This window comes from Eschrichtius robustus, chromosome 1 (assembly GCF_028021215.1).
Source record: "Eschrichtius robustus isolate mEscRob2 chromosome 1, mEscRob2.pri, whole genome shotgun sequence".
Classification (NCBI taxonomy): Eukaryota; Metazoa; Chordata; class Mammalia; order Artiodactyla; family Eschrichtiidae; genus Eschrichtius; species Eschrichtius robustus.
Genome location: NC_090824.1, coordinates 66,336,180 through 66,348,705, shown reverse-complemented (window position 1 = coordinate 66,348,705; position 12,526 = coordinate 66,336,180). Strand labels below are relative to the sequence as shown.

Here is a 12,526-nt window from a genome sequence, read left to right as displayed (position 1 = left end):
CTGGCCAATTTGTAGCAAACTTGGTTATTCAAAATATATTTTCCAGCTAAAGACAGATGGACCCTTTGATGTGAGATGTTTTGCTGTGCTCAGAGAGCTCATAGCCAAGGCCCAGCCAGGCACTGTGAGCGGAGTCAGTTCCTTTACCAGAAATCACCCTGATGCAGTTATGGAGTCCAGAGCATCTGGATTACAGGGAAAGATGGGGGCAGTAAGGGAGCATAGAGATCCTAGGCCTTCTGTTAGGGGTGTTAGACGATAACTAGTGGGATGTGGGAGTAGGAGACGGAGTTGAACATTTGATGCCCTTCATGTGGGGCTGATTGGAGAAAGAAATTCTCCCTGACCAAATGATTAAGCCGTAGATTCATAGAGCTTGAGTGATAGGTGGAGCTTAAGCAAATAAGCCTCTCATTACGCAGTTGAGAAACTGAGTCCCCAAGAGATTTGTTGAAGGCCACGCCGCTAGGAACGAATAGAATGGGATTCCAATCCATGTCTTCAGACTCTAACTTTACATCCTGTTATATAGAGTTATTTATTTTTTTAAGGTTCCTGATTCAGTCTGATATGGCCAAATGAGTCTCTTGCTTCTTTTTATGAAGACAGAGACTATAGATCTGCTGTTTTTTCCTTATTAGCAGCAATGTCAGAAGCTCATAAGAAGTTTACACCCAGATAATAAACTCCCACTCATGGTCTGAGAGAAAGATTGAAAAAAATTACACAAAAAATATCAAAATCCCAGACTCATTAATGGATCCATTTCTTACTAACATTCCTTTTCCCTCCTACTTCTTTTTATTTTTATGATGGTTTTGGGCTTCCAGGAGTGAATGATGATTTATCTTGAACAAAATAGAATTTGTTCTTGAATCCTGCTGGTGTAAATGCTAAGCTAAATAAATGGAAATAGATAGAAATCTCAGGAATAAATCAGACTCCTTGCTTAAAAAGCAAGCATGTAATTCAGCCCTTTCTTTTTGGTAGGTAAGAAAAAGCCACAGGACTAGAAGTCCATCTCCTTGTCCATGTGTAGGCCCTCACTCAAGCTTTTTGTTCATTTAACCATTTGTAGCAATACAGGGTTTTCTTCCTCCCTTGCTTCCTTCGTTCCTTGTCTCCATTATCACTCATTCTTGGGAGGGGTCTTTGGAAAGTCAGAAAAAAAATAGAGACTTTGTCAGCACAAAAATATATTGAAGTCATGCTATGAAAGGTTGTGAATATTAGCAAGGAAGGATATGTTAGGAGTGGTATTCCTCTGAGACTCTGAAGGACTTAAAATAATCAGAACTCACAGAACACAGAGAGGCTGACTCACACTCCCCACCCCAGGGGTAGAGCCAGGACTCATGAAGGAAAAACAGGGATGGAAGAAATAAGGGAAACATGGGCGAAGAGATAAAACGGGAGACCAGAGAAAAAAGGGCTTCACAAAGTCCACCAAAGACAGGCTCTGCAAGGACTGAGGAGTGACTTGGTTGAAAAAATAAAGGGCCCCATGTGTATTTGTGATCATCTAATCAACGGAAAACATTCATTTTGGTGACAGACTATACACCTAAAGTAAAATATAATTTGCTGTCCAAACTGATACTCTTTTGCAAGTAAAAGGGGCCATTACTGATTATGCGGATACAACAGGTATAGTCTGGGATTATTAGGCAAATCAGGACATACGGTTACAGACTCTACCTCTACCCCTTCCAGACCTCATGGACATAGCTAAGAGGTTAGACTTTCACTCATTCAAAGCACAATTATTAAGCCCTGATGTGTCCGGCATCGCGCTTGGCACTGAGGGTACAAAGTTGAGCTCTTCTGCTTCTGCAGCAGATGAGTAGTTCTTTCTGTGGCTGAGACTTTCATGACTAAAGATCAAGGCAAAACCTTCACAGTCCAGTTAACCAGTCATGGTGCTTCTCAGCGGGGCTTGTGTATGTGGCTCCCACCTGATCTCCGGCGTGGTGACGGCTGCACACCCTGAAGCGTGGAGTGAGTGGTGTGGTTTTGCTCTGCCTCTGCCCTGCATGTGCTGCTTTTAATCAGATGAGCGCTTAATCCTGTAGCGAGTCTTATTACGCCCTTTGCCCTTTCCCATTCCATCTGTTACATGTCTCATCGTCTATCCTCCAAATGGAATAAGTTGTATTTTTTCTCAGACTTTTTTTCTTTCCGTGTTTGATGTCTTTCAGAAATAGGCCTGGAGCCAAGAATTACAATCAAGCTGAAGTGGATCTGACTGAGGATTTTCAGTACCTTGAGTTACTTTCTCTAATGCTCCACTTCTCTTATCAGCAAAGCCTCCAATTTTGATGGATTTTAATGCAGGGTACTGGGGAACTATGCAGTTGGTTTCACAGATCTTCCTGTTAGGACTGCCATTGCTGTCTCCCCAGGGTGTAAAAGCCCCTTGGGGCACACAGTTATGGTGGCATCCAGTTGGATCAGCAGGTCTGTGTCCCAGCCATGCTGCAGAGCCCAGATATCTGCTGGTGGATGGATCATAATCTTGTCTCAGTGCGCCTTTCTAATCCTTTTGATCTCTGGCTATTTGCTATCTTACTGACCAAATCATTCATACACATCAAGACCAGCTCAACTTGAAAATAGACCTCAGGGCCTGTGTCCTGGGATTAGCAAAAGAATATAGACAAATCTTCCTCAAGGAGCATATTTCTGTTTATTGTAGTTTCTCTCCTTGGCAGGTATGATAAGGTTTTACTCTGGAAGAATGAAAAATATTTAAAAGGTGTTGATGGTATGGCAGGTTCCAAATTCTGTTCTCTTTCAGCAAGCACAGCCCCATACACCTGGCCTCTGTCTCTCTTTTGCATTATTTATTTTTGTGTCTGTGTGTGTCCCCCATTTTTAAGGTCCTTTGAGGGGAGGCTTCTTGTCTCTCATCTTTCAAGCCCTTCTTCTCCCTACCCTACCCCATCCTAGTGCTAAATCCTTTGTTTTCCATATAGAAGGTAATTGATAAATGTTTCCAAACTCAGTAAATATTTCTGGCTTGTAAATCAGTCATTTCCTTATTTGATACTTCTTTAGACTGAAAGACTTACTGATAGGTTCTTAGATGGAATGCAGGGGTTAATGTCCTTTGAGTAATAAGGCCAGACCAGAGATGTGAAAAATATGAAAGTCACTCCATGTGCAATCCCATGGGGGAGATTTTGCTACCCCAGATGCAGAATCTTCAGACTTCTAGGGATGCAAATAAAACATGAGGTTGATGCCGCATCCAGTCTTTTTCGACTCTTGTGTTTACTGCTGTTGCTGTCTGACAAACACTCAAACTTACTTTGCAATAGATGGAAGGAAAGGTGTTTTAGACCTAGGAACACAGGTAAACTAAGGCCCAGGACCTGCCTTAAAAGTAGCATCCAGAATCCTTGGTTGGATCCCAAACCAAATTAGGCTAGCACACGCCCCACCTTGAACTAGACAGGGATCAATCCAGCCTAAAACACCAAAAGGAATAAGACATAGGGCAAATGGCCACTTGGTTCTCTACATTCTGTTCCTAATTATTGAGTGTTTCAACCCAAGTATAGCATGCTCCCTATTCTATTTGACACTTTCATGTTGCTTCTCTCTATTAATAGTCATTCGGCTTCTGGTCAGCCAAGGATAATTATGCTTCATTATCACCTCTGGGTAAAACTCTGGTTGCCAGAAATTCTCTTTGTGTTGTATTTGAGAACAATCCAAATTTCTGCCTCATTGAGGGGGGTGGAGGGGTGGGTCAGGATCGGCCATTATGAACAAATGATGAAAGTTTAAGGCACTAGGAATCTTCACATGAGTTTCCAAGTAGAGAAGTATGGAAAATGTATTATAGTAACTTTCTGTGTTTTGAAAGTAGACCCCCTCTTGTTCAGGGCTGGGTGGTGAGACACCCGAGATAGTATCTCCCATTTATGTATGATAGCCATGAATTTGGAAGGCAGAGAGGTGCCATCCAGGGCCAACCACATGTGGACATGCAGTGCATGCCCTGCACAAAGCCTGCCTCCAGTCAGTCAGGAGGAGGGTGTGACTTTTTGGTCATTTGTCTGCCCACAGAGGGGATGCCTTTTTGAAATTCTAGTAACACTAAGCCTTCTAGTCATCTACCTACCAAGAAGAAGGGAAACTATCACTAAGACTGTGTCTCCATCATAAAATCACATTCTAGCTCGGCAGAGACATAGAATATAGTCTTTTGATTTTAGTGTTCTTTGCCTAGCTCCATCATTTTGCTGTGTGTGTGCTCAGGGCAATCCAAAATGCTATCTATTAAATTTCTTCAGGATGGCTCTTCTCTCTACTCCTTTCCTGAGCTCCAGTATTTTAAACTTAAAACTCCAGTCCTGACTGATGCAACACCACACATAGCTACTAAATGCTGGATTTCAGGCTCCTGGGAATCCCTGGTGATCAATGCCAATTAGAGTGCCATAAGCCACAGCTGAAAACGCCAACAGAAACTTCGAGCTTTCTAATCTAGGCATAAACAGCCAGGTAGTGCTTCTTTGAAGTGCAGAGATTGGGAGGTGGTATGTGGGCCCTGGATTGGGAGAGAAGGGGGTGAAATATTCTGGTAAAAGTGAATATAGGCACAAGCCAGTTGTGTCACGAACAGATAGTTTCTTAGCGTGGCTTGAACTTAAGTTCGAGGAAAGGAACTACATTTCAGGAACTTGAACTTTTAAACTCAGGGTTAGGAGAAGCAATGAGATTGCAAGTTCCATAGGCATGGGTTATGTCTTACTTATTAAGTGTCTTTGCAGCTGCTAAGGTAGTATTTTACCCTTGGTGGGCACTCAATAAATGTTTATTTAATTGGATTGAGTTTTCTGCAGATAAGGAGGAAATTGTTTGACAGCCCTGATTTGGGTATTTTTCAGTCCCTTTTCTCTGTACAATTCTGTGATTCTAGGAAGGCCAGCAGGCAAGAGAACAGCAGGTTTGAAGGTCTGAAAGAGATTCTGTGGGGCTGGAACATGAAATGTGAAGGAATTCTGGTGAGAGATGCAGCTGGAGAGGTATGTGGAGACCAAGTTATGCAGCATATCTTCAGTTGGTTAAGGCATTTGGACTTCATCCTAAAAGCAGAATGGAGCTACAGGAGGATTTTTAGTGAAAGGCATGACATGCTTAGATATACATATTAGAAAGATCACTGGGTTCAGCATAAGGAACGGATTGGAAGAGCTCAAGCAGGGTCAGGAGACCAGTTGGGAGACTTATCTCAACTTTGGGAAATAATGATTTTTACCTGAACTAGGCTGGTGGTTGTGAGAGTGGAGAAAAGTGGATGGATTCAAGAGAGGATAATGACAGTGTTTGACACTGATTGGATGTGAGGGACCTTGGGTGGGGAGGAGCAAGGAGTGAAGGGTGAGTCCTCGGTCTCTTATATGGGCAATGATAGAAGATGGTGCCATCAACAAGAGAAGAGAGAAAGAGAAATGGGTGTGAGGAGGTGGTACAGAGAGAAGATGATGAGTTCAGTTTTCTACAGATTGAGTTTGAGGTGCTTGTGAGACATCACAGAGATGTTGGCAGTTTCATGAATGGGTCTGAAGTTCTGAAGAGAGATATCAGTTGAAGTACAGGTTTGGGAATATATGCTGTGTCCATGGGAGTAGATGAGTTTGTTCAGGGAAATACCAACATTTAGGGCTTGGCAGAGGGAGAGGGATACATAAAGCAACCTAACCATGAGTGGTCAGAGAGGTAGGTGGCAAACATAGGGGAAAGGAGAATTTAAAGAAAGAGGAAAGGTCCAGCTTCCTTACCTTTAAGTCATCCAATCTCTAGGTTCCCAAATATTTCAAATTACTTTGGCCAATAGGCCCTAGATTAGAAAAAATGCATATCCAACCACTCGTGTGTGAATGATATAGCCTAAGGTCATTGGTCTATTTTATCTAAATATATCTAGGTTCTGCTCCCTCTGAGGATTTTACCTACTGCTAAAGAGAAAGAGAAGAAATCCTCATCATACACTGTACAACCACACTAAAAGTAGCCAGCAGGGAAATTGACCTATAAATACTCTGAGCACATTAAGGTAAGTACATTTTTAAAAACGGTATGTCTTTTGGCTATGGTCTAATGTGATGATTGGTGGAAATGGAACTGAAGAGTGACAGGAAATATTTTTTTTTTTTTAAATAAATCATTTTTATTTTTATTGTTGAATATATATGTTTTTTTTTTTTTAAAGATTTATTGATTGATTGCTATGTTGGGTCTTCGTTACTGTGCTAGGGCTTTCTGTAGTTGCGGCAAGCGGGGGCCACTCTTCATCGCGGTGCGCGGGCCTCTCACGATTGTGGCCTCTCTTGTTGCGGAGCACAGGCTCCAGACGCGCAGGCTCAGTAGTTGTGGCTCACGGGCCTAGTTGGTCCGCGGCATGTGGGATCTTCCCAGACCAGGGCGCGAACCCGTGTCCCCTGCATTAGCAGGCAGATTCTCAACCACTGCGCCACCAGGGAAGCCCCGTGACAGGAAATATTAATGGAAGGTAACACACAGTCTTTCGGCCTTAGAAAGAGCAATGGGCTATATCTGTTCCCAGAGGGAAAGTTTGATGAGTAATGATCCTGATATACGTTTTAAACATTCTGATGATGACATATGGGTACTGCTTTTACTCTTTGGACAGCAGATTCTCCTTTGCTGTAGTCGGGTCTATTACTTCAAGTCTGTTTAGAGGGCCACCTGAGGGTGCAATGGAAGCATCACGACACCCATATACCTGTTCTAGACAGTGGGTGCTGTAAAAGGCATGCTATAAGAGGCTGTAAGTGGGTGCTGTCACATCAGGGCTTGCTTTCCCTGCGGAGGGAAGAGCGCCAATCCAAGGTCTCGAAGGCACGCTTTCCCAAAACTTCCCACCCCCCAGGTTGCTGATTAAGAGCTGATGATTCACATTTAGATGCCCTTGCACCTCCACTCCCTTCCTAACCATACAAAATTTGAGTCAAGCTTGAACCTTGCTAAGAAAACAGATTTGCTCTTTTTAGTCTTAGCAGCACTGGAGTCTAAAGAGAGACTATGTGGGAAGGCAGATCCTTAGTTCCCTCTTCTCCAGGCTGTTGGAGGAATTTCAGACCTCTGCTTGCCAAAGCACTTTTATGGAGCTCAGATTTTTTTTTTTTTTTTTTTTTGTGGGGTGAGGGAATGCCTTCAGTGACTCACTCCCCTCCCCTCTCTGAGCCTCAGGTTTTTCCTCCTAACAGAGGGGTCTGGATTAGGGGATCCTAGAGGGCCCCAAGGCCTAGCCTGTGTCCTCGCCAGCTGGCCCCACCAGCAGAGAGCTTGTTCTCAGAGAGGCCCTTTCCTGGTGAGCTAAACTGGCCTGAAAGGACTGCTCTATATTTGGACAAGGCAAGTCACAATATGTCAGTTTGCAGAAAGGGGGCTTGTTTGGAGTGGGAATGCCACGGGAAGAGGCTTCTAAGTTGAAAATGCACACACCCTGTGGGATGGGGGGAAGACAGAGAACCCCAGTTGCTCTAAGGGGTCTAGAAATCAGAACGGTTAGAGTTTGCCTGGCCCCGCCAGTGCTTTGCTTGATTCCTTGGCCTCTTCATTTTGTGTTCACCTGTGAAGAAGCCCCTGGCTGAGAGAAGGGTGTCGGAGGTAGATGAACCTAGCTCTGTCCCTTAGTCGTTGTATGATCGTGAGTTGTTGGACTTTCTGCACCTTATTTTCTTTATCTGTTAAATGAGGATGGTTTATAGACCTGGATGAGGAATAAATGAGATAACATACATAAAACAGCTGTACAGAGTCTGGCATGGGGGGCAGTTACCTCCTTCCATCCCCAGTCCTCTTCTTCTTTTACCTTTGCTCACATTATTCCCCCCACCTGGACCATTCTCTCCACCTCTCCAAATTTAACTCACTTTCAGTGCTCAGCAAGATCTTTCTGCCTGTCCGAGTGCCCGAATTCTCCTGCTGCCCCAAGCACATATTACCTGACTTCACATTCTGGCAACTGTCTTCTTTCTTGATACTGTTTTGCTGATTTTTCCCATCTAAACTGATGCTCTCTGAGGGAAGAAATTTGTCAAATAACAGTTATCTTTCTATAATATCTGGTAAGATGTTGGGGACATAAGCAATATTTGAATGAATGAATACAGAAAGAACTAAGTTACAGGGAGAATGTGGTGGGGGGCAGTATGTACTGTGGTTAAGGCCTGGATGCTGGAATTAGCCTGCCTGGGTTTGAATCCTGGTGTTGCCAGTTACGAGCTTTGCAACTTTAAGAGTTGTTGCATCTCTCTGTCAGTTTTCTCCCTGCATAAAGGTAGTGGCAAATATAGTACTTCTCTCCTAGGGTTGTTGTAAAGATTAAGGTTAGATTTGGAGACTGTTTAGATCAGCGCCTGGCACATGGTACTATATAAGAACCACCGTTATTATTTTAAAGAACATGAGTTTAGGATTAGACAGGCCTGAGTTCAAAGCCTGCTCTACTGCTTACTAATTATGTGACCTTGGACAGAAGTTATTCAGTTTCTCTGTGCTCCAATTTCCTTATCTGTAAAATAGGGATGATACACCTGCCTAATAAGTTGTTGTGAAGACAAAATTAAGAGCCTAGAACACAGTATATGCCTGAGAACTGGTGGCTATTAGAAGCCTGCTTCAGTCTTCTAGAAGCAAGAGTTTGAGGTGACTGCATGAAGAGTCATTGCAGTGGCCTGGGCCCCATTTAGGAAACTGAAAACCTGGGGCTTGCCTTGACTAGGAAGGATTGAGAGAAGAGTCGAAACGGGTTGTGGGTGCATTGTAGGAAGGGATAGGGAAGCTACTTTGTGCTGGTTGCTAAGCTGTATCACCAAAATCCTGGCCAAATTAGGTCATTAGAGATACATTTGGAAGGAGCTAGAGACTTTTGCCTGAGTGAAATTCCGATACAAGTCCATGCATGTCACCTTTCTGCATATCTTTGATTATATAAGGTGTTTCTCGTGTTTTGTCCTTACGTAGCCAGCCAGCTGTGTTACTGTCATGGTGATGCCCCAGGCGTGGGTGAGTGGAGACGCACCATCCTCTGCTGGCCAAGAGGATCTGTGATTCTTGTTGTCTGGGAAGGTAAAATTTGCCAGTTCAGAGCTTGTGTAACTGAGGGGTACCACTTAGCCTCTTCTGACCCCGAGTTGGGACTCTGAGAGTCCTAATTTCTACAGTTCAGTCTATTGATTCTCACTCCCCAGATCTTATCTGGTGTGCTGAGTGATGGTTTAGGGCCTTAGGAAGTCTATCTCCCCTTAACTTCTGCCAGCAGTGGGAGGCTGACTGTTCTGTACTGTTCAGGGCAGAGGGATCTGAATGGTTTCAGTCAGGGACCCCGCTAGGTCCACTGGCCTTGAAGGGAGGTGTGGGAGAGGAAACAAAGCAAAGAAGAGGCGGGCAGGGAGGCCTTGGCATTGCTGGCTTCTTCCGCAGATGGCTTTGCTGTGTTCACACCATAGGACTAAGGGTTTGAACCTCTCTTCCAGCACCATCTGGATATAAGTTTAGACTTTTCATGATGCAGGCTTCTCACATCCCTTTCTTCTCTGTCCCTCTATTGCTTCTTTGTTTGAATTTAATGCTATATTCTGCAATGCAATGAATCCTTTGGTAAGGAGATGTAACACATTTATACCTCAGAATTACAGATTTGCTACATATTTGCTATATTATCTCACCATCTCATCAACATCTTGTGGCTTTATTGTTAGCAGTGCCAACAAGTGGTTTCAAATATCAAGATAAAAGTGCCCACTTCCTTTTTTTTATTACCTCAAAGTTCTTTATGATTACAGTCTTGTTTTTACTCTATTCCGGTGGGAGGACTCTCCATTAACTTCATTTTGCAGAATAAAATTCAGATACGGGGAAGTTCAAAGAAGGTGGTTAATTACATTCAGCTGGTGGGCCTGGATACCCCAGTTCAGTGGTACTCAACCTGGCCGTGCACCTGAGGATTTTAAAAAGGTACTCTTCTCTGGACCCACCCCAAACCAATTAAGAATGATAGTCCATTGAGGCGGCAAGGATGGTTTAATCTTTTCAGGTGAATCTAATGGGTAAGCATGGTTGAGATCTCTGCTGAATTTACTAAGGAAGCAAGACTTTCACTGTTTGGATTAGGAAATCACAGGAATGACTGTGAAACAAATTTAAAATGTAGCTGACAATGTTAAGTTAAAACTTGCTTCTGCTATTACTTTTCAAACTTGTTAGCATTTTGCATATGAAGGTTTTTGGTTAACTATAGATTCAAGGCTCTGTCTTTGGGTTTTTCATTTTAAAGAATAAAACTTCAGGGTAGGACTGGAGGTGCTCACCCATTGTTTATCAGTACCTTAAATCATGAATATGTTGGTGTTACCCACCTGTGTTCTCTTTGCTTTATGATCGTGTTAAATAACCTAAGTGATTTCCAATGAGGTTAAGCAGAGTCCCTTCAGGGGGCTCTTCAGTCACTTTTTCAGAGTATGCGTTTTCAAACTATACCCCACGTCTCGTCCCCCAGCCTCCTCATTCTGATCTGTTCCTCGCGGTAGACAGCCTTGGTAACTAATGGGAGTATATCTTTTGGGTATGTGAGGGCAGAAATTAGGTTAAGAGCTACTTTCTTAGAAGTTTCCCCAACACTCTATTAAGTATGGTATATTTATCCTCGTCTTTAGAGCTTTATGTGGAAATGTCAAGCTAGTTATTGCAAAAGACCTGGTACTGGAAATTCCTTGCATTTAATGTGAGAGTTTGATGCACCTGTAGTTGGGATGGTGTCTTTTTTAGGGTTGGAGTTCAGAGCAAAAGGAAAATGTTCTGTGTAAGACTTGCCCTAAAAAGGCACCTCTGACTGGCTGAGTCCCTCTTGAACCACTTTGGGATCCTTCAAGTTTCTAGCTTGGCTGGGTTGCTTTTTTTGGAGCCAAGGAGAGTTCTAATCATTAGCATTAGTGAATTGTTGCTCATTAGCATTTGTGTGGAGTACCCAAATCACTGCAACAAAAGTGTGAAACCCCAGCTGGTGGTGGGGGGAGGGCGAGCGGGATTGTTTCTTCTTGGATTAATACCAGAGTTATTTCCCTTGGTGCAGATCCATTCTTCCCTGTGTGGGAATGTTTAACGTTCATACTGTTAGGTGAGAGTCTCATTCAGAGAACTTTAAAAAAATACCCATTTTTCTCAATTTATCTTAAAAAACCCACAAACCCAACGAAAGAATACTTTCCCTGTACGATGACTTGTTCAGAAATTTGAAAAGGCCTTCTGCTTCATGAGAGAGCTTTTCCTGCAATGCAGGTCCACCAGTTATTCAAGCAAAGAGTTAACCGAGGCCAGGGAGGCTTCTCTGGCAGCCTGCAAGCTTTGTGCAATAGCCAAGCTGGGGGCTGAGAGAGACTGATATTCATTTGTTTGTGTATGAAGCTTTCATTCCCAAAGTCTTAGACATCACATACCAGGAAAGATGATTGTGAAAAGCACGGACAAACTCAAGTGTTTCCTGGCTGCTCTGGTTGCCTTTGATACATCTAATTCTGCCTGACAGTGTTTGCCGCTTGGTTGTCTAAACGGAATTGTCTTCTTCAGTGGTGAGTGAGAATTAGTTATTCACATCCAGTCGTCATCATAAATACTCTTATGTGAGCCTGTGTCCCTAAATGAGTCTTACAGTAAAGTCTTCAGTTTGGAGATCTTCAGTCCTCCCACTTTATTGTACCATGTGTAAGCTTCACCCTGGAATTGCATAGTTCGATGAGGTGTAATGGTCTTTGGTTCTGAGAAACTGTGCAGCGTGGTTGTGCAGAGAGGCCCAGCTAGGAATGTCTCCCAGGAGTCTTGAGAGCTCTGTCACTTCCTTTTCCTCCATGGCTCCAAGTTCCTTGGGCCTGGATATAGCAACAGCACCCTCTAGTGTGTGATAGGGCGAGGATGGGCTCCTGCTTAATAAGGTGAGGTGCTTTGGCTTCACTGAGTGAGGTGTGGGAAACAAGGGGCTTGCCATTTATTGAACAGTACAGCTGAGCCTAAGTATGCAAAAGCAGCATGTCTTCTAGGTTTTGACAGCTGAGAAAGGAAGATAGAGACAGCAGGAAGATAGGGTTTTAGATTATTTTACAAAGATGTGAAAGCTAAGGAGAGCCACAGGAGGGAATCCGGGGGTCACTGGGGATAGGAACTGTTCCTATGAACAGTTTGCTGTTCTTCCAAAGAATTCAAAGCTTGGCCATGTGCACGGGGAGGAGGATGGATAGGGCCTGGCCACAGAGACCTTCCATTGCTGACTGAGACTGGGCCTGCAGAGGGGCCAGAGCTTTTTTTAGAAAACAAATTCCAAACACTCCAAGCAGTGGTTTAAAGGCTACTAAAATGTAAATGACTGATAGGTATTACCTGACAACAGAGTTTTGATTAAAGGAACTAGACTTAAGTACAACAGGGAGCAAAAAGTGGGTAGAGATGGACTGAGTATAGAGAGAATGGAAGAGGGATGCTTCCATCCTTCATTTTG

The 12,526-nt window shown here is 43.5% G+C and overlaps 1 protein-coding gene across 9 annotated transcripts in view; it reads left to right on the top strand.

Annotated features, from left to right (window-relative positions):
- The window catches only part of AKAP6 (A-kinase anchoring protein 6), a 580,300-nt gene that overhangs the window by 27,471 nt on the left and 540,303 nt on the right, over positions 1–12,526 (top strand). For 5 of the 9 annotated variants that reach the window (XM_068546308.1, XM_068546318.1, XM_068546298.1 and 2 more), the window contains 2 exons: positions 4,931–5,036; positions 5,939–6,067. The exons of 2 other annotated variants lie outside the window; for them this stretch is intronic. The gene's annotated coding sequence lies outside the window, so the exon portion shown is untranslated. The remainder of the gene's footprint in view (positions 1–4,930; positions 5,037–5,938; positions 6,068–12,526) is intronic. 2 more of the 9 variants (XM_068546336.1, XM_068546327.1) reach the window with 1 other exon arrangement.